The sequence below is a fragment of the Polypterus senegalus genome, chromosome 10 (assembly GCF_016835505.1).
Source record: "Polypterus senegalus isolate Bchr_013 chromosome 10, ASM1683550v1, whole genome shotgun sequence".
Taxonomy (NCBI): Eukaryota; Metazoa; Chordata; class Cladistia; order Polypteriformes; family Polypteridae; genus Polypterus; species Polypterus senegalus.
In genome coordinates, this window is record NC_053163.1 from 10,019,019 (window position 1) to 10,042,788 (window position 23,770).

Genomic DNA, 23,770 nt, shown 5'->3' on the forward strand with positions numbered 1-23,770 from the left:
CTAAGGGGTGTACTGCTGTAGGAAGACAAAATGGCAGTATAAAACAATTAAAGGACCAGGAGATGGGAGTACAAACTCAGAAACCTTTAAATGGGCAATAGACAAAATACATGAAAATCAAATGGACCAAAGTGTCAAAGCCCAACCAAACTTGTAGTCAACGTGTTTGTCAAAGGAAAATTGTAACCCCTAAGTCCTTTGAAATGATAACTTAACTAATACAGGGGGTCCACGGGTTACGACACAGTTCCGTTCTTCCGACAGTGATGTAACCCGAATTTTGGTGTAAGTCGAAACACACCCTAGCCTAAGTCACTTACCTATCCTAACGCATTTGCAAAATCATAATCTCGAACATAAAAACACAACTAAGCCACAGAAAAAGGAAGACGACATAAATATACTGTACTGTCGTAACAGAAAAAATGAGTGTAAAAAAAACCTTTACCTTTAATTCCTTCTCACGTCTCAATTTTTTTTTAAGTTTTTATTGGAGTGAGCGTTGTAAACTCGAAACGCTGTATGTCGAGACGTTGTAACCCGAGGACCCCCTCTACTACTGTGAAAATTAGTTTTCAATCCAAAATCTTGGATATCAAGAAAAGAGCAATGCCATCTTAAACAACTATCTCCTGATGACATTGAAACATGCAATTTCTGGGTGTCACATAGTAGCAGTCAACATATATTGCTAACCACAACATGGCTGCAGCAAATTACAACGAAATGGCAGGAAAAAAAAAACAAACTCAAAATAAAATGATTATAACAATAAAACTATCAGAACAACTACGAAAGTGTAGAAAAAATACAAACCATGGAGAATTAAATGGAAGCAAAACATCCACAAAAATAAAATACAATTACTATAACAAGAAAACCATCATTACAATCACAATGATGTGGAAAAGCACTAAGCATGTAAAAGAAAAACATCCAAAAAACATTAATGAGGCCACAGACTAGTGCCCATTTAAAGGAAGACCATCTGAATATCTGCCTAAAAGAAATTAGCATTTTAAATGAATAATCCAACCCAAATTATATTTATTTATATGTTACTTATCACCTGCAGTGGGCTGGCGCCCCGCCCAGAGTTTGTTTCCTGCCTTGCGCCCTGTGTTAGCTGGGATTGGCTCCAGCAGACCCCCGTGACCCTGTAGTTAGGATATAGCAGGTTGGATGATGGATGGATGGATGTTACTTACCACATGTAATTTGTAGTGATGATCGAAAAAAATCATAATCTCATGATTTTGTGGGGAACGGACATAACAAAGGTGCTGATAGAATCAGACCCAAAACACTCATGAAAAAAATATCGTTTCTCATGATAGATAATCCTCAAGTCACATCTCCCAGTCGTATACTCACAAGAGGCGAAACCCATGTATTGTTTGCTAAAATATTAGTAAATAAATAACTCCAAAAAATGGAAGTACAGTAGTCCACAAACAGGAAGCCTCTTCACACAGGAGAGCACTTTTGAATTGAAAATAGGACTCTTGTGCGGGAGATGAGGCTCTTCAACTGAAAAGCATAAGTTAGAGTTAGAACTACTCGTTCCCATTTTTGTGCTTTCTATATACATTTTTTGTGCTTTTGATAATATTAAGTTATTTGTTTTTTGCAATAGTAATAATGACACAGCACTATCTTGTTGTTTGTCTGATCCGTGGGCACTGCTGTTTGTGTTTTTTGCATGGCCACAGCATTAACATTAGCAATTCCTATGCTTTCTCCCAACTATGTCTTTGGGCTTCATTCTTAATTTTTGGCATCACCTTATTTAAAGATTGCAAACCATAGTGGTATGAAAATAAGAAATGGCCATTTTTCTTAAATAGTCTTTTGCATCTGAACTTAAGGAAAGACTATTAGAAAAAGGACTTATAATTTTTTATTTTTGGTTTTTGGATAATACTTTGTGTTCTTGGCCATCATTTTTCCTATTCCTTCTTTGGTTTATGACCCATGTCCATTAAATGACTTTTCTTTGTTTCTCCCTTTAAATATTTTCCATTTTCCAGTCTTTCACCCACTTACAGTTTAATCTACCCCAAATAATAACACTTTTGAGGTAACCATCCAGTAGAATGAGTTCAAAACCTGCATAGTCAGGTCAGGAGGAGCACCAAATTGTTATGTTGTTCTGTCAATGTAATGTTTTTTTTGTTTTCCTCGTGCTTGTCCCTCGTTTGAGCTTATTTTGCACATGCACGGCTTTCACATTGTATATGTTTGTCTCATGCAGAGTTCAAAGAGCCAACACAACTTTAATATTTTTCTAATAGTCGCTGCCTCATCATGACGGAGGCTGATCATCTTGTGCTCCCCATGTTGGAAAGGACATAAAAGTCAGGCTAAGCAAATTGTGACCTAAACACTGTGTTTACTCATATGTTGCAGATCTCTGCCTTGGAATCATCAAGATTTTACAGCCTCCCTTTGTCAAGACCTTCACAGGCCAGTCTGCATTTCTACAGTGCACCTTTACTAGAGACGTAGAAGACAACATCCTCATCCTGTACTGGTTTAAATCCTCAGGGCTTGGCCAAACAAAGGTGTACCCAGCAGACTCCAAGGCGTACTCTGGAAGAGTGTTTGTGGATAGTGATTTGTTTATGAGATTCAACAATGCATCGATGATCTTGGCAAACATTACTTCTGCTGATGAGGGAACCTATTTCTGCCAAATTGAAAACTACGAGGAATCACTTGTTGTCACTGGGAATGGAACCCATCTTTCTATTATTAGTACGTATTATTTATTCTTGGGCTTTATGGATTTTGAACGTTGCTTTAATTTCATAGTAATAATACATTTTTCATGCCCCTTTGCTTGGGTGTCAAAAAGGCCAAGTGGCTACCAAGGCTGCTTCACAGCTACAGTGATGTTATGGTGACTGTAGGTTTTTCACCTTCTCCCTCTATAAATACATTTGAAAGTGTGTGTGTGTGTGGTAAACTATGCTGATTAAAAGCATAAACAGCATACAAATTATTTTACCTTTAGTATACATTCATAAAAGACTGTCTCATCAGTCTGTGTGTCTTCTGAGACTTGCTTGGGTGTTCCTCCAGCTGAACAAAAAAGGAAACCTCTACTGAAAGCTATGTAGGAATTTTGCCAGATTTTAGTACTGTCATAACTGAATGTTCATTAAATTCCATCCATTCATTATCCAACCCGCTATATCCTAACTATAGGGTCACGGGGGTCTGCTGGAGCCAATCCCAGCCAACACAGGGCGCAAGGCAGGAAACAAACCCCGGGCAGGCCGCCAGCCCACCGCAGGGCACACACACCCACCAAGCACACACTAGGGACAATTTAGGATCGCCAATTCACCTAACCTGCATGTCTTTGGACTGTAGGAGGAAACTGGAGTACCTGGAGGAAACCCACGCAGACACAGGGAGAACATTCAAACTCCACATAGGAAGGACCCAGGAAGCAAACCCAGGTCTCCTAACTGCGAGGCAGCAGCGCTACCCACTGTGCCACAGTACCAACCTCATTAAAATCATATACTGTAAATAATTTTCAGTCCTCCAAGTAAACGTGCTTAACTAATTCATACAAAATCAATCTAAGAAAAGATTTTGTGGATTCCATCCTGGCCATGGAAAAACACACCAGCTTTTCTTTCTGGTGCAATTGCTGTTGGATGCATGGGAGTATGGCCACCCATTCTACATGAGTTTTGAAATTTTGGAAAAAGCATATGAATGTATCCCTCAACTACCATTGCTGGAAATGCTTCAGGAATATAGGTAGCAAGGCTACTCTTGTGTGCAATTTGTTCCCTATATGAAAGCAGTGAGAGCTGTGTCAGAATTCATTCACTGTGTCATCACTCCTGTTGTTTTCATGGATGGCTATTAAGGCAAAGCCGATAATGTGATGGGGTCCAGTTGTGGAGGCTAGGGGTAGCAATGTTGCTTTATGCAGATGATTTCCCCTTTGACTAATCTGACTGTGACCTTTAGCACACAGTTGACCGATTCACTGCCAAGTATGAAGCAGCTGGGATAAGAATCAACACCTTCGAGTCTAAGGTCATGGTTCTCCCTCTCAGAAAAGAGTGGATTGCTCTGTCTAGATTAGTGCAAGAGTGCAATAAATCTTGGGATCTTTTTCAAAACTGATGGAAAAAGGAGTATATGATTGTCAAGTTGATTGGAGTGTTGGCTGCTGTGGGCACCAGTCCATGGCGGTGAAGTGGGAGCTAAGTTTAAAGACACAGCTCTTAGTGTACCAGCCTATCTTTTTCCTTGTCTTTACCTATGGTCATGAGCTATGGTTATTGATCAAAGGAATGAGATTCCTTCGCAGGGTGGCTGGGCTAACATTCCATGATAGACAGAGAAGCTCAGCAATTTATAAGAACCTCAGATTAGAGTCACTGCTCCTCAGGATCAAGAAGAGCCAGTTAAAGTGGTATAGGGAAGTTGCCTCAGGATGCTTCCCCATACAGCTACTTCAGGCACATCCCACTGGACAGAGACCCTAATGCCAACCCAGGACACACTGGAGGGATTATATCTCTTGGCAGGTTTAGGAACACCTGGTAATTCTTCAGGAATATCTGGAATCCGTAGCTTGTAATAAGTAAGTCTGGGTTGACCTGCTGCCACTGTGTACCTCTTTAATGAAATATTGTCATTGGTTGAACCCCTTATACATTCAAAATAGTCATTCAATACAGAGGGGCTTCAGAGCCTAATTGGAATGATTAAATATATACACTCACTGGCCACTTTATAAGTTACACCTTGCTAGTGCCTTCAGAACCGCCATAATTGTTTGTGGCATAGATTCAACAAGGTGCTGGAAACTTTCTTCAGGGATTTTCGTCCATATTGACATCAGCTGCACATCCATGATGTGACTCTCCCATTCCAACATATCCCAAAGGTGTTCTATTGGATTGAGATCTGGTGACTGTTGAGGCCATTTGAGTACCGTGCACTCATTGTCATTACCAAGAAAAACGTTTGATATGATTGGAGCTTTGTGACATGTGTTAACTTGCTAGAAGTAGCCTTCAGAAGATGGGTACACTGCGGTCATAAAGGGATGGACATGGTCAGCAACAATACTCAGGTAGGCTGTGGCATTTGAATGACAGTTGGTATTAAGAGGCCCAAAGTGTGCCAAGAAATTATCTCCTACACCATTACACCACCGCCACCATTCTGAAATGCTGATACAAGGTGGGATGGATCCATGCTTTCATGTTGTTGATGTCAAATTCTGACCCTACCAGCAGAAATCAAGACTCAGAAGACCAAGCGATGTTTTCAATCTTCTATTATCCAATTTTGGTGAAGCCGTGCAAACTGTAGCCTCAGTTGCTGACTGGAGTGTCACCTGTGTGGTATCCTGCTGTTTTAGTCCATCTGCTTCAAGGTTTGAAGTGTTGTGCATTCAGAGATGCTTTTTTATATGTCTCGGTTGTAATGAGTGCTTATGTGAGTTGCCTTTCTATCAGCTCAAACCAGTCAGGCTATTGTCCTCTGACCTCGATCATCAACAAGGCATTTTCACCCAGAGAATTGCCGCTCCCTGGATATTTTCCCTTTTTCTGACCATTCTCTGTAAACCCGAGAGATGGTTGTATGTGAAAATCCCAGTAGATCAGCAGTTTCTGAAATACTCAGAGCAGCCTGTTTGACACCAACAACCATGCCACGTTCAGTCACCTTTTCTTCCCCATTCTGATGCTCGGTTTGAACTTCAGCAGGTTGTCTTGACAATGAGTAAAGGCCGAAATTCATTGAGTTGCTGCCATGTGATTGGCTGATTAAATATTTGCATTAATAAGCAGTTCAACAGGTGTACCTAATAAAGTGACCAGTGAGTGTATATAAATATACACATAACATCCTCACATCTCAAAGAACCTAGATTTCAATCCTAGCTTGATCAATTTCTATATAGTTTGCATGTTCTAACTGAGTCTTTCACAGGACCCTCAGAATTTTTCCATAAAGTCTTGATGGACCAATTTTTTGTATCAAGTGGCAGGGATTAAAGGGGTGTTATAAATGGGAGGTGTAACTAGCAGGAAGTATTACATACACAAATGAATCTGGTTCATTGTTGGTAAATTAATTCCTCTACCAGTTCTATCTGAAACAAAAAACCTCAAGAAATTAATGACACAAATAATAATTTTATAATTAAATTGTCTTAAATAATCCTACATCATAAAATCCATATCAGGCTCTGCCAGAAAAACTCAATTAGAATTCACCAGAATGGATGCAAGTGCAGTAGTTAAGAAACAATCTTTCATGTCTCTTTGGGTGGCAGAGTGGCATAGTTGTTAGCACTGCTCCTCATACATCAAGTGTTTGGCTCCAAAGCCTTGCTGGTTGTTGTATGTGTAGCACTGAGAAATTCTCCCTGTGCTCATGTGGCTTGTCACATTCCAAAGATGTGTGTAGGCTAATAGGAGACACCCAATTGCTCTTATGTGTATGAATGGGCTGTGTAATATACAGACACCAAGTCCAAGGCTGATATCTTCCTTGTGTAGCAAGTTGCTGGGATGGGCTCTGTCCCTGTGATTCTGAACCTGATTAAGCAGGATTGAACAGGCCCTTTCTTTTTGCATTTAAAAAGTGACATACTAAGCTTCACACTCAGACATATTGTGGTTTACATACAAAATGCCACAGCCTTCCTTTGAAAAGTACATCATACCAATCTTAATTGGTTGCTTAGCTCATACTAAACAGATACAAATGTCTCATCTCAATTGTAACATGTTGGGACTCCACTTCCAGTTTATCTGTGGTGGGCCTGCTTCTTGAATTGAATCTTCTTCTTATTTGTTTACAAAAGCATTCTCTAGTGTAGAATTTAATACTTATACTATTTCACAAAGGAAATATAACAGATTCAGTTTGTTAATGGACTTAGCAAAACCAGAATAGGTTTACCCAAAATATATCTGATGAAGCTGGAGTATCAAAAGGTATAACTTATCCTAGAAGGTTAAACAAACACTGTTGTTTCAGACTTCAACAAAGGAGATCTCTTTGAAGTAGTTTTCCAAAGTCTTCATTGGTGAAGAATTAGTATTAATAATGAGGCTTGAACTTGTGCATGTGCATTAATTACAATAAGTATATATCATGTTTCCACTGATAGGAGCTATAGGAGTCTGGTACAAGCTAAAAGTATAAAAAAAGAGAAACAGAAACCATGCAAGATGGATGGGCTACCAGAGGAGTAACCATGGTTAATAGCTGTAGTTTAGGTACTGGAAAAACGTGTGAAAATAACAGTAGATTATTGTAGTCTAGGTTAATACTAGTTTGCTTTACTGAGCATTAGTCAAGAAAAAGACTTGGACCTCCTGTTGGAAGAGGGCTTTTAAGGATACACTCTGGAAGAAGTGTGGCCAGAGGCAACAGTAATACTTTTCTTGAAGTGTGACTTCTCCAGTTCTGAGAACAGAACGAGAAAATGGGTATGATGCACTGATTCACTTAAATCTTATTCTCTACATCCTTCAAGCTAGTTGCCAAAAGTGAGTCACTACATCCATGTAGGTGGCAGATGTTAGGATTTAATTAGATGGGATACCGGGTGAATTTTATCTTTAGAAAGCTAAAAGAAGACTCATGGGCTTAATGGTCTACACTCATTTTAACATGTTCTTTTTATATTCTGTGTTTAATTTTTTTTAATTTCTGCAATTTTGGTATCTCTGATTTAGAGACTGTCTGATGGCTAAGACCTTACATATGTACATACACAGGTTCTTCGAGCAGCATCCCAATAGAGAGCAGCTGTGTGGTGCCTGGTATACTGGGACTGGGTGCACTGTTTTTAACATTCCTGGTGTTTTTCAAGTGGAGAGAAGTTAAACATTACAAGATACCTGCACACACAGGATGGTAAGTCTTTTGTAAATCCTAAATCTTGAGGTTATTCTTCAAACACCTATATAAATGAAAAGTTATCTAACAATTTATTTATTGTTTTGAATACACCATAATCTCTGGCTTAAAAAGATGACCTTATATTTGTAGCCAACTAGTGATGTAAAAAGCAATTCTTTATTAGTGATTTGATTCATTTCCTTCATTTCACTAAAATAATTTGAATTTTTGAATCACTGATTCATTCACTTCAAAAACAACAACAAGCTATATTGATGTCATATGGAAGTAAAGCAGTAATAGAATGATTACGATTTCTCATGTTTTTATACGCAATGGGGAAGTGTCTAGTTACATTTTAGTCTGGTTATTGTAGCCTACAAGCCTATAGACTAATCAAATAAGAAAACATTTTTATAGCCTAGAGGATGAAAGAAATGTAACATGTGATTGCTTACATCTTTTATGACTAAATCAAACTGATTTCAGTTTCAATTTCCTTCCTTTATATCCCGTCCTTTCTGATGCAGTCTCCAATACATACACCAGCAGTGAAATGAACTGAGATTCAATGTACTGCATGACCTGGGTCTGCAGGTCATTCCTCATTTCAGTGCACAAACTGATTCTCTCAGTGAATTAGTTTGATGTACTTTACTGCATGTCTGCAGTTTGTGAATGAACTTGCAATGGTTCTCCAGACCAGTAGGGGCACACTGGTTCATTCAGTTAGTCAGTGTACATACTGAAACAGTCATAGTCACTCAGTCAGAGTGAACCGATCAATGGCGTCATCTATCAAGTCAGCCATTGGCTAGCTGTCATCATGACCGTTTTGCTGAAACAGTTTACTGACAGGCTATTTCCTAAAGACAGCAGCCATTTAATTGAAGTTAAGATGATAACTCAGGACTGTTGCAAAATGCAATATAAAATGTAGCATGCACTGCGTATGCTGCAAAAAGATTTGTTCTTTAATATTATTTTACCAGTACATTCATTCAGAGAACAAGACAAGTACAAAAGAACTAGTCTGTTTTTTTCTTTGCACATTAATGGCAACCCAATGTCTACTTCTTTTGAGTTTTAGATTTGTACATAGACTCAGGCTTTAGTCCTAGCAAAATGTACAGAATTGTGAATAAATCACACTGTATGCTGTGGTTGAGCTAGGTTTGAAAAATTCAGAGCTTTTCATATTTTACCAGAACAATATTGACTATATTGAAGCTTGGATACACACACACACACATACAGAAACAAAATATTAAATACGCTGTATTTGATATGGGCACCCCAGTGGCACCTGTGAGCATTACAACATCACCAAAATACACACCTGGATACTCAGAATGAGGGCATAAGACTTGATCACTGTGAAGTCATGGGGTACCATAGCCAAATGTGAGTCTTACAAATTCAGACATAAAATCCTGACATGCCTCAATCAAAGAAAATTTTTGAGGACAACAGAAAAAGTTACAAAACTATTTCCAAAGAGTTTGGACTCCACTAATCCACTGTCAGTCAGGTCATGTACAAATGGAGGAAATTCAACACAACTGTTACCCTCCTGGGCAGCACGGTGGTGCTGTGGGTAGTGCTGCTACCTTGCAGTAAGGAGACCTGAGTTCGCTTCCCGGGTTCTCCCTGTGTCTGAATGGGTTTCCTCCCACAGTCCAAAGACAGGCAGGTTAGGTGCATTGGCTTTCCTAAATTGTCCCTAGTGTGTGCTTGGTGTGTGGGTGTGTGTGCCCTGCGGTGGGCTGGCACCCTGCCCGGGGTTTGTTTCCTGCCTTGTTCCCTATGTTGGCTGGGATTGGCTCCAGCAGACCCCCGTGACCCTGTAGTTAGGATATAGCAGGTTGGAAGATGACTGACTGACTGACTGTTACCCTCCCCAGGAGTGGTCAATCAACAAAGATCACTCCAGAAAAAGTTGTGTAATATTTATGGAGGTCACAAAGAACACCACGGTAATGTTTAAGGATCCATGGGCTTTAATTGCATTGGCTAATCTCATTGTTCAAGTGTCGACCATCAGGAGAACACTGAAAAACAATGGTGTACATTGCACAGTTGCAAGGAGAATGTCACCAATCTTCAACAACATTTATGCCCATCTAAAGTTTACTAAAAACTACATGGATAAGCCAGAAAGCTATTGCAAGAATGATCTTTGTATGGATGAGTCCAGAATAGAACTATTTGCCTTGAGTAAGAAGCATTTTGTTTGATATAAGCAAACAACGCATTTCAACATGAGAACCTCATCCAACCTCATCCAATCTGTGAAACATCTTGGTGACAGGATCATGGTTAGGGCCTGCTTTGCTACCTCTGTACCATCATTGATGGAACTATGAATTCTGAAATATACCTGCAAATTCTGCAGGAAAATGTTGGGGTATCCATCTGTGAAATGAAACTCAAAAGTGGATCATGCAAAAAGAAAGTGACCCTAAACACACAAGCTATTTTACCATTCTCTCCTCCTGACCATCAGATCTCACTTTATTCTTTGTTATTTAGTATTCAGTCAGTCAGTCATTTTCTAATCCGCTATATCCTAACTACAGGGTCACGGGGGTCCAGCCAACACAGGGCGCAAGGCAGGAAACAAACCCCGGGCAGGGCACCATCCCACCGCAGGGTACACGCAGACACACACCCACACACCAAGGACAATTTAGGATCGCCAATGCAACTTACCTGCATGTCTTTGGACTGTGGGAGGAAACCCACGTAGACATGGGGAGAACATGCAAACTCCACACAGGGGGGAACCACGGGAAGTGAACCCAGGTCTCCTTACTGCAAGGCAGCAGCGCTACCCACTGTGCCACCTTATTTAGTACTGCCTATCTTATTTTTATGTTTCTATTTTTTATCAATTTTTCTTTATTCGTCTTGTAAAGCTACATCATTTGTTTGAAAATGTGCTATAGAAATATATGTTGTTGTTGTTGTACCAAATAATGGTTAAGGTAGAAGAAATTTTGTGTTTTGGAATATCTGAGTCAAAGTCATGCTCTTAATGCTATAGAAATGTTGTAGAAGGATCTGAAATGAGCAGTTATGTACCAATATCCCTGAGTTGAAGCAGTTTGTCAAGCAGGAATGGGTTAAAATTCATATAAGTAGTTGAAGTTATTGCTGTTCAAAAGGTTAAAACACTTATTTAAAGCAAAGATTCACATAACTTTTTCACGTATAGTTATGTAACAGTAGATCATTTTCCTCAATAAATAATACTATAACTTTTTTGGCCATTTGTTTAATCAACAATAACAATTTTTTACATTTATATAGTAGTTCTCTCTCTGCTCAAAGTGCTTTACATCGTGAGTGAGGAGGCACTTCAACCACCATTAATGTGAAACATCCACATAGATGGTGCATGGCAGCCATTTTTGTGCAAGTCCACTTGTCACATATGAGCTGTTAGCTGGTGAAGGAGTGAGAGAGAGAGAGCCATTCATTTAGAGACAGGGGATCATCAGAGGGCCAGAATTATTAGGCCATGGTGGACAATTTGCCAGGACATCAGGATACACCCTACTCTTTACAAATGATGTGCAGGGATCTTTTATGACCAGAGAGAGTCAGGACCTCAGTTTTATGTCTAACCAAAAGGATGCCACAATTTGTACAGCTCAGTGTCCAGGGATAGTACCCCCTGCTGTTTATGCAGATTTATTATTTATGTAAAATTGTGGTCACATTTTAGATCATACAGTATTTATGCAGATACATAGAAAATTGTAAATGGTTCTAAAACTTTCTAGCACTACTGTAGATGCAATAGAAGTAATTTCTCAGAGGATGTGCAAAGAAAAATGTGGGATCATTTAATAATTAATGATCAGTCCAACAGCTGGGAGTGGGACATCTCATTAAAGTACATGTGGCCCCCTGCAATGGTGGTCCAGCTACCTGATTGCTGTCTAGAGCTTCTAGTTTGCAGTGAGATTCAGAGAGAGTGAACAGAAAGGCAGCCTGGACATATTTTTTAGTTATTTTTTATTTTCTGTTGCCTTTTAAAAGAATGAATTGCGATGACAGTTCCCAAGACAGTAGAGCGATATAATCTCTCCAGCATGTCCTTGGTTTGCCAGAGGATCAGCAATTCTACTCTGAGGCTCTCCTGAATCACTGAACTTCTCCCACAATCACAGACTTTCAGCCCAGCCACACTTCAAAGAAATCTTATTTCTGCTGCTTGTAATCACAATCTCATTTTTTTAGTCAGTACCCATAGCTCACCATGGCTGAGAACTGGAATATAGATTGGCTGGTAAACCAAAACTTGGGTTTTAAGATTCAGCTCCTGCTTCAATGTGCTTGTCGATGTCACATTACTTTTTTACATCACTTGTAAACGAAATAATTCAGCTCCTAAGGGCAGTTGTTCTCCCTTCCCTTCCCCTGGAGAGAGCAATTCACTTCTTTTCCAACAGAGAACCATGACCTAAGACTTGGAGGTGGTGGTCTTCATCCAAGCCACTTCATATTCAGTAGCCAATTGCTTGAGTGTGCACTGAAGCTCAAAGTCAGACAAGGCAAAGAAGACATTATCTACATTAAACAACAATGCTCTCCTTAGCTCCTGGATATCCTGTGCATGAAAACCCAAACAGAGGGGTGACAAAACATAGCCATGGTAGAGCCCAGCATTCGCAGTGAATAAATTTGACTTAACACCAAGTATTCAGACACAGCTCTCACAGCAGTCAGATAAGAAATGAAAAACACAGTAAGGGTGGCTCTGTTACCCCATATTCCTGCAGCACCTCCCACAACACATGCACATCAATACGTTTTTTTAAATATCTACAAAACACATGTTGATGCACCCTCCAGCAACTGCCCCAGAGAACAGAGGTGGTCTACTGTTTTACTGTACAGTCAGGACGGAATACACAATGTTCCTTTCGTATCTTTGGCTCAACGCTAAGTCATCTGGAGATTTGTACTTCTGGTAGGGTCTTTGTTGGCCTGATCTGGGGAGAAAGATCATGCAAAAAGCAATTCATAACAACCATTATGATGGTACAATAATATATATATATATATATATATAATAAAAAAAAGCCAGGCCTGAGGATGGCATTCGCCAGTACAGCATCTGGTGGTCAGGCGACCCACATAACCCAGTCAGGCTCAGCCAAGGGGTCAAGTGCGATGCCAGTTTAGTGACAGGAAGAGGTGGGAAAGACCTCGATGCAATAGACCTTGGTAATGGAGCCTGGCTTTGGGAGCTGGAAATATAATCTGCAATTATGCATTTTCAAATTATTCTTTTATTTATAATACCTGTTGTCTCAGTATATATATCAGCTCACCAGGCAAATTTAAACTCATTTCTTTTGGTTTGAGGTAGATAAAGCTGGAACTCCTTTAAACGGCATTTGGATTTCATGCACTCCAGAGCATTCTGTTGCTCTTGAATGTCAAGGTACTAAAAGCAGCATCCACACACCAACATAGCAAGTTTCCACCAAGGGCTTTTTCCCCTCTTTTCTGGTATTTCTCTCCACAGAAGTGACACTTAACTGGATGTTTTTTGTTTCTTTGCACCATTTTAAGTAAAATCTAGAGACTGTTTTGCATGAAAATCCCAGGACATCAGACAGCTACAGAAACACTCAAACCAGCCTGTGTGTCACCAACAATTATGCCAAGGTCAAAATGTCTGAGATCACTTTTTTTTTTTAATTCTAGTGTTTGATGTGAATACTAACTAAACTCCTAAGCTGTATCGGCATGATTTTATACATTGCACTGATGCCACATGATTGGCGAAGTAGATTATTGAATGGGCAGGTGTACAGGTTAATAATCTGATCAGTGAGTGTATGCTCTCTAGTATACTAAAGGAAAAATGAACACTTTCACCCAGAATGCCTCTCTTTCTCTTTCTCCTTCTGTCTCTCTCATTTGTGCTGAAGCCCCTGATTCATTGACATCTTGTGGTATCAAGACCACACATGAGACATACTTACCCTAATAGTTCTTGCACAGTTACAATGGCATAAGCAGAGCTTCTCCTGATGCCAGGGTGGCTGTGTTTAAGCAGAAGGTGTAGAAGTTTTCCCTGCTTTAGGACATCCTGGTTTGCCCTTTAACCATTTCAGCATTTTGTTCAATTGACACCTCTTTACAGTTCTAAAGAATAGTTTAAAGATATTATCAGTATACTAGGAGGTTCCCCCCTGCTCCCTTCGTGGGTGCTACACGCCCACCATTTTACGTCTCTGCAGCTCGCGTTGTGAAGAGGGGGCTGAACTCATCCCAAGGAGATGCGGTCACTACACCAAAACCCCCTCTTAAACCGTGAAACATTGGGAACCAAATACAGTCATATGAAAAAGTTTGGGAAACCCTCTTAATTCTTTGGATTTTTGTTTCTCATTGGCTGAGCTTTCAAAGTAGCAACTTCCTTTTAATATCTGACATGCCTTATGGAAACAGTAGGATTTCAGCAGAGACATTAAGTTTAATGGATTAACAGAAAATATGCAATATGCATCATAACAAAATTAGACAGGGGCACCCCAACAGAGATATGACATCAATACTTAGTTGAGCCTCCTTTTGCTCCTTTGAGCCTCTAGACGCCTCCTATAGCCTCTGATGAGTGTCTGGATTCTGGATGGAGGTATTTCTGACTATTCTTCATATAAAATCTCTCCAGTTCAGTTAAATTTGATGGTTGCTGAGCATGGACAGCCTTCTTCAAATCATCCCATACATTTTCAATGATATTCAAGTCAGGGGAATGTGACGGCCATTCCAGAACATTGGACTTCTCCCTCTGCATGAATGCCTTTGTAGATTTCCAACTGTGTTTTAGGTCATTGTCTTGTTGGAACATCCAACTCCTGCGTAACTTGAACTTTGTGACTGATGCTTGAACATTATCCTGAAGAATTTGTTGATATTGGGTTGAATTCATCCGACCCTCGACTTTAACAAGGGCCCCAGTCCCTGAACTAGCTACACAGCCCCACAGCATGATGGGACCTCCACCACATTTGACAGTAGGTAGCAGGTGTTTTTCTTGGAATGCGGTGTTCTTCTTCCGCCATGCAATGCACTTTTTGTTCTGACCAAATAACTCTCATCAGTCCAAAGTACTTTGTTCCAAAATGAATCTGGCTTGTCTAAATGAGCATTTGCATACAACAATTGACTCTGTTTGTGGCGTGAGTGCAGAAAGGGCTTCTTTCTCATCACCCTGCCATACAGATGTTCTTTGTGCAAATTGCGCTGAATTGTAGAACGATGTACAGATACACCAGCTGCAGCGAGATGTTCTTGCAGGTCTTTGGAGGTGATCTGCGAGTTGTCTGTAACCATTCTCACAATCCTGCCTCTGCATATGCTGCTCCTGTATTTTTCTTGGCCTGCCAGACCTGCTGGGTTTAACAGCAACTGTGCCTGTGGCTTTCCATTTTCTGATTCAATTCTTTACAGTTGAAACTGACAGTTTAAACCTCTGAGATAGCTTTTTGTAGCCTTCTCCTAAACCATGAGACTGAACAATCTTTGTTTTCAGATCTTTTGAGAGTTGCTTTGATGATCCCATGCTGTCTGTCACTCTTCAGAGGAGAGTCAAAGGGAAGCACAACTTGCAATTGACCACCGTAAATACCTTTTACCACTTATAATTGGACACACCTGTCTATGAAGTTCAAGGCTTAATGAGCTCATCCAACCAATTTGGTGTTGCAAGTAATCAGTATTGAGCGATGACAGGTATTCAAATCAGCAAAATTACAAGGGGACCCACATTTGTGCAGAGCCAGTTTTTCACATTTGATTTAATTTCATACAACTAAATACTGCTTCACTGAAAATCTTTGTTCGGAAAATACCCCAGTGCTCAGATGTTCCTATGAAATGAAAGACATACCATTGTTATCTTTTTTGTTGAAAGTAGAGTTAATTATTATGCAGGCTAAGAGGGGTTCCAAAACTTTATCATATGACTGTACAGTTTGTTTGTTTTGTTTTTTTTTTACCTCCTCTTTGCTTGATCAGCTGCTGGATTGCTGATGCTGGCATGCTGTGAGATCTGCAGCTTGCGCAGCACTTTGAACATTTAAAAGTCTGTTGAGCAGCTGTTCTACTACTGGTTAAATCTTTTGGCACAAAGTCTCGTCTTGCCGGACGTGAGTTCTTGATATTTTTTAGTTTATAATTTCAAAATGGAATAAGCATCTGAAAATCTAACAGCATTACATTAAAGTTCAATAAATTCTGAAAAGAATGATACGAAACATATATATGTAGGTTTTAAAATAAGCCTGATTTAAAGCGCGACAAAAAATGTCACATAAAATCATTGCACAAATTCATTGCAGTTTTAGGCTTAGGATTTTATACTGTATATAGAGAGTAGATTGCTACTCTTACCAGATATTTTGTTAATATCTGTCTCTTGAATTTTTAACAATTTGTGATTTTCCTGCCAAGTATTTATTTATAAAGGTAATATACAGTGAAAATTAGCAGTCTATTCAATTCCAGGATATGTTTCCAAAATAAAGCTTTCATAAGTCAACTATTTAAAAAACTCAGTGCTGGGATTGTATCTCAAGCCTGGTCACCGCCTGTGTAGACTCCAAATTGGCCAAGCATGAGAGAGTATGGGGTTCCCAGTAATGGGTTGGTTTCTGCCTTTTGCCAGTGTGATGGGATGAGCACCAGCTTCCCATAAACTTGAATTAACACAGTGCTCTAGTAAATGGGGACATAAATTGATAAAGTGAGACGCAACTGAAAAAAATCAATTAATAATGACTACTGTAGGCATAATGCTGCGGTAGTATGTAGTGTTCACAGCTCCAGATTAGCACAAGCCATGACAGTGACTATTGTACATAGACTTTTTGCATTCACTGCACCTCTATGTCACTGCTTCCATATCTCAATGACAGGGTAAATTGGTGACTGTGAATTGTTCCTGTATGTGTGTCAAAATTTAAGCATGGTTTTATGTACATTAAGATCTATTCATGAGAAGATAATGCAATCCTAATTAGCAGTATTATTTTAAATACTAAGTCTATGTAATAGAGTGCAAATATACCATATTCGAAAATGTTTAAAACACAGTAATGCATTAAAGCATATAATAAGTAAGAATTTGGAAAGCAACTGATTTATTGTATAATGGGAATAGAAACAGTACATAGTAGACAAGAAGATGAGGGTCTTGTTGTGGATTGTTCATGTATACAGGAGCTTAAGCCACTGAAGCCCTCCACCTCCTCATGCCACCGTCCATTTATAAACCCATTCAATATTTAAATAAGTTAGGTGCAGCAGTGCCTTACCTGTGTTATTAATCAGTTCAAACGCCATTTAGCTGCAAGTTGATAATGTTGGTTGTTTGCAGTAATAATTTGCAGATAATATTATTTTCTGCTAATGTGATGAACCCATCCCACCGACCAAGCAAATGTGAGCTATAGGCTGAAAACCCTAAACAGTGTTACCCCCCTTGTGATTTTTCATGTGCCTCACATATAACTTTACAAAACAACAGCCAATATCTACAAGTGACAGATCAATACTTACAGTAGATTCTCCTGATCAAAGCAAGTCCAACCACATTATTGTATGATGCATCAATTATGAAGTATCCTAAGAGGAGTCACTAGGCCACCTTTGGCGAGTAGCACCTCACACTTCCAGGTCATTAGCTGTGGCTCAATAGGTCACACGTTCACAAAATCTATACCATTAGATGGCAGTGACTGTGATGTCCCCAGTGATACGTAGATGTCCACATGTGGACGTAATGAGATGAGACACAGCTGAGAGCATGCAGAATGAAAAAATACAGTATTTGAAGCTGGAGCAAACAATTTAAGTAGTGTACTTGGGTGTAAGAATGAAAGCACCTCCCGCATGGGAATAAAATGTATTATTATTACTATTATTTTTTATTATTAGGAGATAAAGTTCAGAGTTTTTACATGATTCTCTATTTTTGCAATAAAACTGTTCTGAACCTGGATCCCTGTTTGGAGAGGTTTTGGACTGGGGAGAGGGACCCCTGGTGCCAAATGCTGCAACTATTTATTTATTGCTTTGTGTTATCAACTTTAGACAGGTACAGCTGACATGTTTTGGAAACACCTCAGAGATGATCAAACTTCCCTGGCATTACTTGTACATGAGACATAATAAATCAGGAAACAAACATTTGAAAATATTGCTGTGAGCGGCTGGTGTTTTTCTAGCCTAGAAGCAATTTCAAAGTAAAAGAGTGTTTACATTTGACACAAGTTATCTGTCAGATCTTAGTGACTGTACTGCCTTTATGTTTTGAATGAGAACATTTTATTTTCAGGTACCACACCTCAGGTGGAGAGAGAGAGAGAGAGAGAGAGGTTAGGAGCACGCTCTGATCCAGCGCATTGCCGCACCCAACACACGACAAACCAACTCAGGACCCGAGTGCAGCCATGCAAATGGGTGACACCTCAGCACCACACTAATTCAGATGGAGCGGAACACTGTGAGGTTTTTTTTATGGTGGCTGGAGTGCCAATTCTGCCACCAACCTCCCAAGTGCTTTCCTCTAGGTTGGAGGGCCTACATGCAGGGCTGGATGCAGATTAACCTCATACCAAGGATGAAGAAATTGTAGGTTAAGTGCCGTGCTCAAGGGACCAACCGGGCAGAGTCCCTTTTGGCGACTGATGAAAAATTCCCCCAGAGTGTAAGAGGTATTTAAGCTGTGGATTAGTCATCAGAATCGTCAAAACTGAACAAATCTACAGCACCTGAAGTGAAGCCACAGAGCAAAGCAGAGGAATGGACGGTTACCAGTTTCTACTACCGCTCTTTTCTCCATTGTAACATAAACTGTGCAAGTACACTAATGAACCAAAACATTATGCCCACCTGCCTAATACGCTGTTGCTCCTCCACACCAAAACAGCTCAGACCCACTGATACATGGACTCAGCAACATATCTGAAGGTATCCTGTGGTATTCAGCAACAGGAAGGTAGAAGCAAATCCTGTAACTCCTGTAGGTTGCGAGGTGGACATTCCACAGATTGGACTTGTTGTTCCAGCACAACCCAGATGCTCGATTTGATTGAGATCTGAGGAATTTGTTGGCCAGATCAATGTCTTGAACTTTTTAACATGTTCCTTGAACAATTCCTGAAAAATCTGTGTATTGTAGCAGGCTGCATTATCCTGCTGAAATATTTCATTTAAATCAGGGAATATTGTTGCCGTGAAGGGGTCTGTTTGGTCTGAAATGAGGTCTACGCAGGTGGTACACATTAAATTAACTTCCATATGATTGCCTAGACCTAGGATTTCCCATCAGAACACTGTCCAAAGTGTCACACTCCCTCTACCTGCTTGTCTTATACCCACAGTGCATCCTGGTACTCTGTCTTCCTCAGCTATACGATGCACACATAGCTGGCTGTCCACAAGATGCAACAGAAAACCAGATTCATCTGACCAGGTTGCCTTCTTCCCTTGATCCAAGTTCTAGTTCCATTGCTTCAATGATGGAGAGGTACAGTCACTCTGAATGGCCTGCGGGTATGCAAGCCCATGAATAGCAAGATTAATGCACTGTGTGTCGTGACACGTTAGTCCTGTAGCCAAATGAATATTTTCTGTGATTGGTGTTGCAATAGCCCTTCTGTTCGTTTGTACCAAATGGAATAATCTTAGTTGACCTCTAGCATTGACAAGTTTTGGCTGCCCAACCCTCTGTCAGTGGTTTGTGTTTTTTTTTATCCTAATTGTTAGTGGCTGACCATGAGCATCCCACAAGCCCTGCTCTGACCCAGCCATCAATACCATAATGACTTGGCTTTGTCAGAGTCACTCAAGTCTTTTCACCTGCCCATATCTTCTGCATTCAACATTTCGACTGTGAATATGTGATTTCAACTTACCACCTAATATATTCCTGATCTGCACACGTGCCATCGTTATGAGGTACTCAGTGTCATTCGCTTCACCTGGGAGTGATCAGAAAAGTTTGACTTATTGTTGAATATCCAAATGTATGTATATTTTTAGTGTCATAATAGAAAAATTGATATTATTGTATCGGATAACAAGAATGTAAAGCACAGTGAAGTTAGCAAACAGAAATGACAACAAGATATTAAGTAAAGGGTGCAAGGTTTTCCTTGTAAAGTGGTTATACACTTTGGCAGGTGGCTCTCCTTTGCATACATGATGATATATCTCAACATATTTTCCATTTCTTCAATTGAATTCCATAAACCACACATTATTTCCACATATATAATACATTTTTGGTAGACTGTATTAATCCCTGAGGGGACCATACATCATCCCTTCCAAGGTTATTATAGTTTTGCCTTTTTATATTAGTTTTTATTTCTATATTTTTTCTGACCTTATAGAAATTCAGTTTAGTTTTAGTTTTCCTTCATCATGTATTTTTAGTTTTAGATTAGTTTTTATTTCACAAAGACATTTCGATTTTATTTTATATATATTAGTTTCAGTTTTAGTTTTAGTAATTATGGCATGGAGCGCCTACGGACTTAGTTTTGTGTCACAATCAGACAGAGCTGTACACTTAACAGATTTGGATACAAGTTTAATGTTAGTGAAAGCTTACTATACTGCCTGGTTTATTATCTGGTTTTGTTTTTGTCTGATAAAAACAAGCATAATCAAAACTAGACACTGAATATGAACAATTTTACACAATTTTACAATTTTTAAAATATTTTCTCATGAAAATCACAGGGGCCTAGGAAGAACAGGGCTCTTAGACTTGAATCAGTGTGCAGACCCCACCTATAGCTGTATTGAGGGAAACAAAGAACAACAAGCATGCAGTGTCAACGTTAGGAGGGGAATAGCCCACCATATGAACAGTAAACCCATAATGAGCAGGGCAAGAGCAGATAATAAGAGTATGGACAGGCACAAAACAACAGAGACAGCGTCTGAGATTAAAAACAACATATACATTATCTAAACCTGTTTATCCAGAATAGGATTCCAGGAATCCTGGAGCCTACCGCAGCAGGTTTGGATGCAAGGCAGGAAAAATCCCTGGTATGCAATATGTATGATAAGGCTCATGTTAAGAACAAAAACAATATGATATTTCAACCATCTATTTTGAGAGAGAGAGAAAAAAACATTGAAAAAAGGGAGACAAATATTTTAAAATATAATTCTGCTAATGGATTACTTTCACAATATCAGGTATTTTGAGTTGTGAATATGAACTAAAAAAGATAAATTAATAAATATGGAATAAATACAAAAACCCATTAATAGTTTTTCATCACTTGTCAGACTCTCTACCTTTGTTTGTATCGCTTCGTTGTTAAACGAAGTTTTAAAGCAAAAGTGATTGGTCAGCAACAATATGCTGATCTTGTATTATGATCTAGTCAGTGTCTCGATCAGTGCCGTTTTATTTTCAAAAATTGCCAGTGGTCTCCCCTCGACTATCTCGTATACTCTGATATGGGGATGGATATTTGAGGAGTAAACCGAACAACAATTATTATATTTTTATACTATGTATATTAAGGAACCATCAACAACAAATCAAATTAATAATATATTGAACAATTATTATAAAAGTAAAGTTGAATAAATCGGACTCTGCTGTATATAAAAAAAAAAATCGAGTATGTGTTCAGGTAAAGTATCACTTCCAGGTGATGGATATGGCCCAAAAGTTAATACAAATCTACAATTGTGGTGTAACAACCACATGCTGAATTTCATCCATATATCTAGTTGCACTTTTGAGTTACCGTGTTTACACACACATACATGCGCGCGCTCGTACACACACAATTCCAAAAAGTATTGTTTGACCCCGGGAGGTCTATAACGTCAAAATTCATCAAAATGTCAAGGTCAAATTTTTTTCATGATTACTATACTTTATCTATACTTTGTATATGAGAAAGTAAAAACGATTTCTCCTGTGCGAAGTGGCAGGTGAATTGCTGTAAACAAAAAGCAGACACCTGAGAAATAAACTGAAACGTTACTCACTCGTGATTTTTCTGTCCATATGATAAACGTTTTGTTGTCTTGCACATTCTTATTTCTGCAATTTGAATTATATCTTGATATACACCAAGCACAAATCGCTTTCTATTTCTTACGCTTTATGCACCCGCACTCAACTTGCTCTGTTGCCGCAAATGCTGTGTGAACAGCCGCCCTTCGTCACCAGCCATTGCTCACTAGATGAATATGTGCGGGTGGCTCGTGGTGGATGACTTTCTGATTTAGAGTTAAAAATTACAAGGGTTAAAGACTAACGGCAAGAATATTCATTCAAAAAATAAAACTAAAAATATTTTAGCAAATTGTTATTTTATTTCAGTTAGTCTATCCAGCTAATTTAATAGTTTCGTTTAGTTTTAGTTTTTCATTTCGGTTTTATTAATTATTTTATTTCAGTTTACGAAAATGTTCTTTAAATAATAGTTTCAGTTTTGATTTTAGTTTTCGTTAACTATAATAACCTTGATCCCTTCTACCAACCCAGTACACACCCCTTAATCCACACACAAATTCAAAATGCCAAATTTATAATAATAAACATCAAAATTTTTCCTATGTAAAGAATTAATACCTGTACCCTCCAGTGTGTTTTTACTCTTCCAATGTTCTTAACAAATAACTATATTATTATAATCAACTCATCTCCCAGAATACAATACAACATTTGTCCAACACCTTAAATTTCACCAAACATTTCCATATTGTTAATACATTTATAGGAATGGAAGTTGAGTTTTTGTCTGCCTTTTACAAGAACTTAAAACAATAAAATTATATCGATTGACGTGTGTTTTCTCTCATTGTTTTTGGTAGTCTGCAGGGCCACTAAATTTGCCTGTCCTAATGAAATGGCACTACATTTGATATACAGACATACAAACAGATATGTAAACATTACAATAGACAGTGTCACGTATGCACATCTGTGGATCACACTCTGGGCTCATCTGAGGTATGTACTACCACCCCAGGTCGAGAGGGGACGCTGGTGCTGACCTTCTCCTCTTTTATTTTCTCCCGCGGCACAGAAAAGATGCCTAGTAAGGGCAATTGACTCCGCCCCTTCCAGTCTTCTGCCTATAACTCCCATAGCAACAAGAAGGAGGCATTCTTGAATGAAAAGATTACATTGCAGGTCGGAGCTCCCATCGGGAGATCTAAAGACTGCTAAATACCCAACCTAACGACTTTCCTTCTTGTTTTGGACAGCTTCATTACCCTTACACCCTTAGTGGCCATTTTCTTGTTTGTTTGTTTTCATTACTTGGATTAAAGTAGGTTGGTGCCCCAGTATTTATTCCTGGATTTTGCAGTCCTTTTGCTCGTTCACAGCAGAAACATAGCCAGATATGAAAGGTGTTATATGACAGATGCTAACAGTATGGTATTTAATACATAGACAGTCAGATGGAGATGAAATGCATTTCTTGGTTCATATTTGTAACTAATTTAGACCACTTTGCTGAGATCTGTTGTCATTTTGACTTTAAAGTGTTTTTCTGTTGGCACTGTAAATGTCAAAACGGTCAAATTCAATTCACTGTGAATGAGTGTTGTAAAATGACAAAATGTGAAGACTTCCAAGGTGGTGAGAACTCTTTTAGGCACACATTGACATTTTGATTCTCCAGTGAACACGATACTAGGTGTTGGATAGTGAATGTGGATGACAGTGGCGTAGCTGGGGGATTGGGGGGGGGCAAGGGGGGACATCTGTCCCTAGATGCAGCATCCAGGGGGTGCCAAATTGATGTTATGAAATTTTAGAATGAAATATTTTCCATTCTTAAAT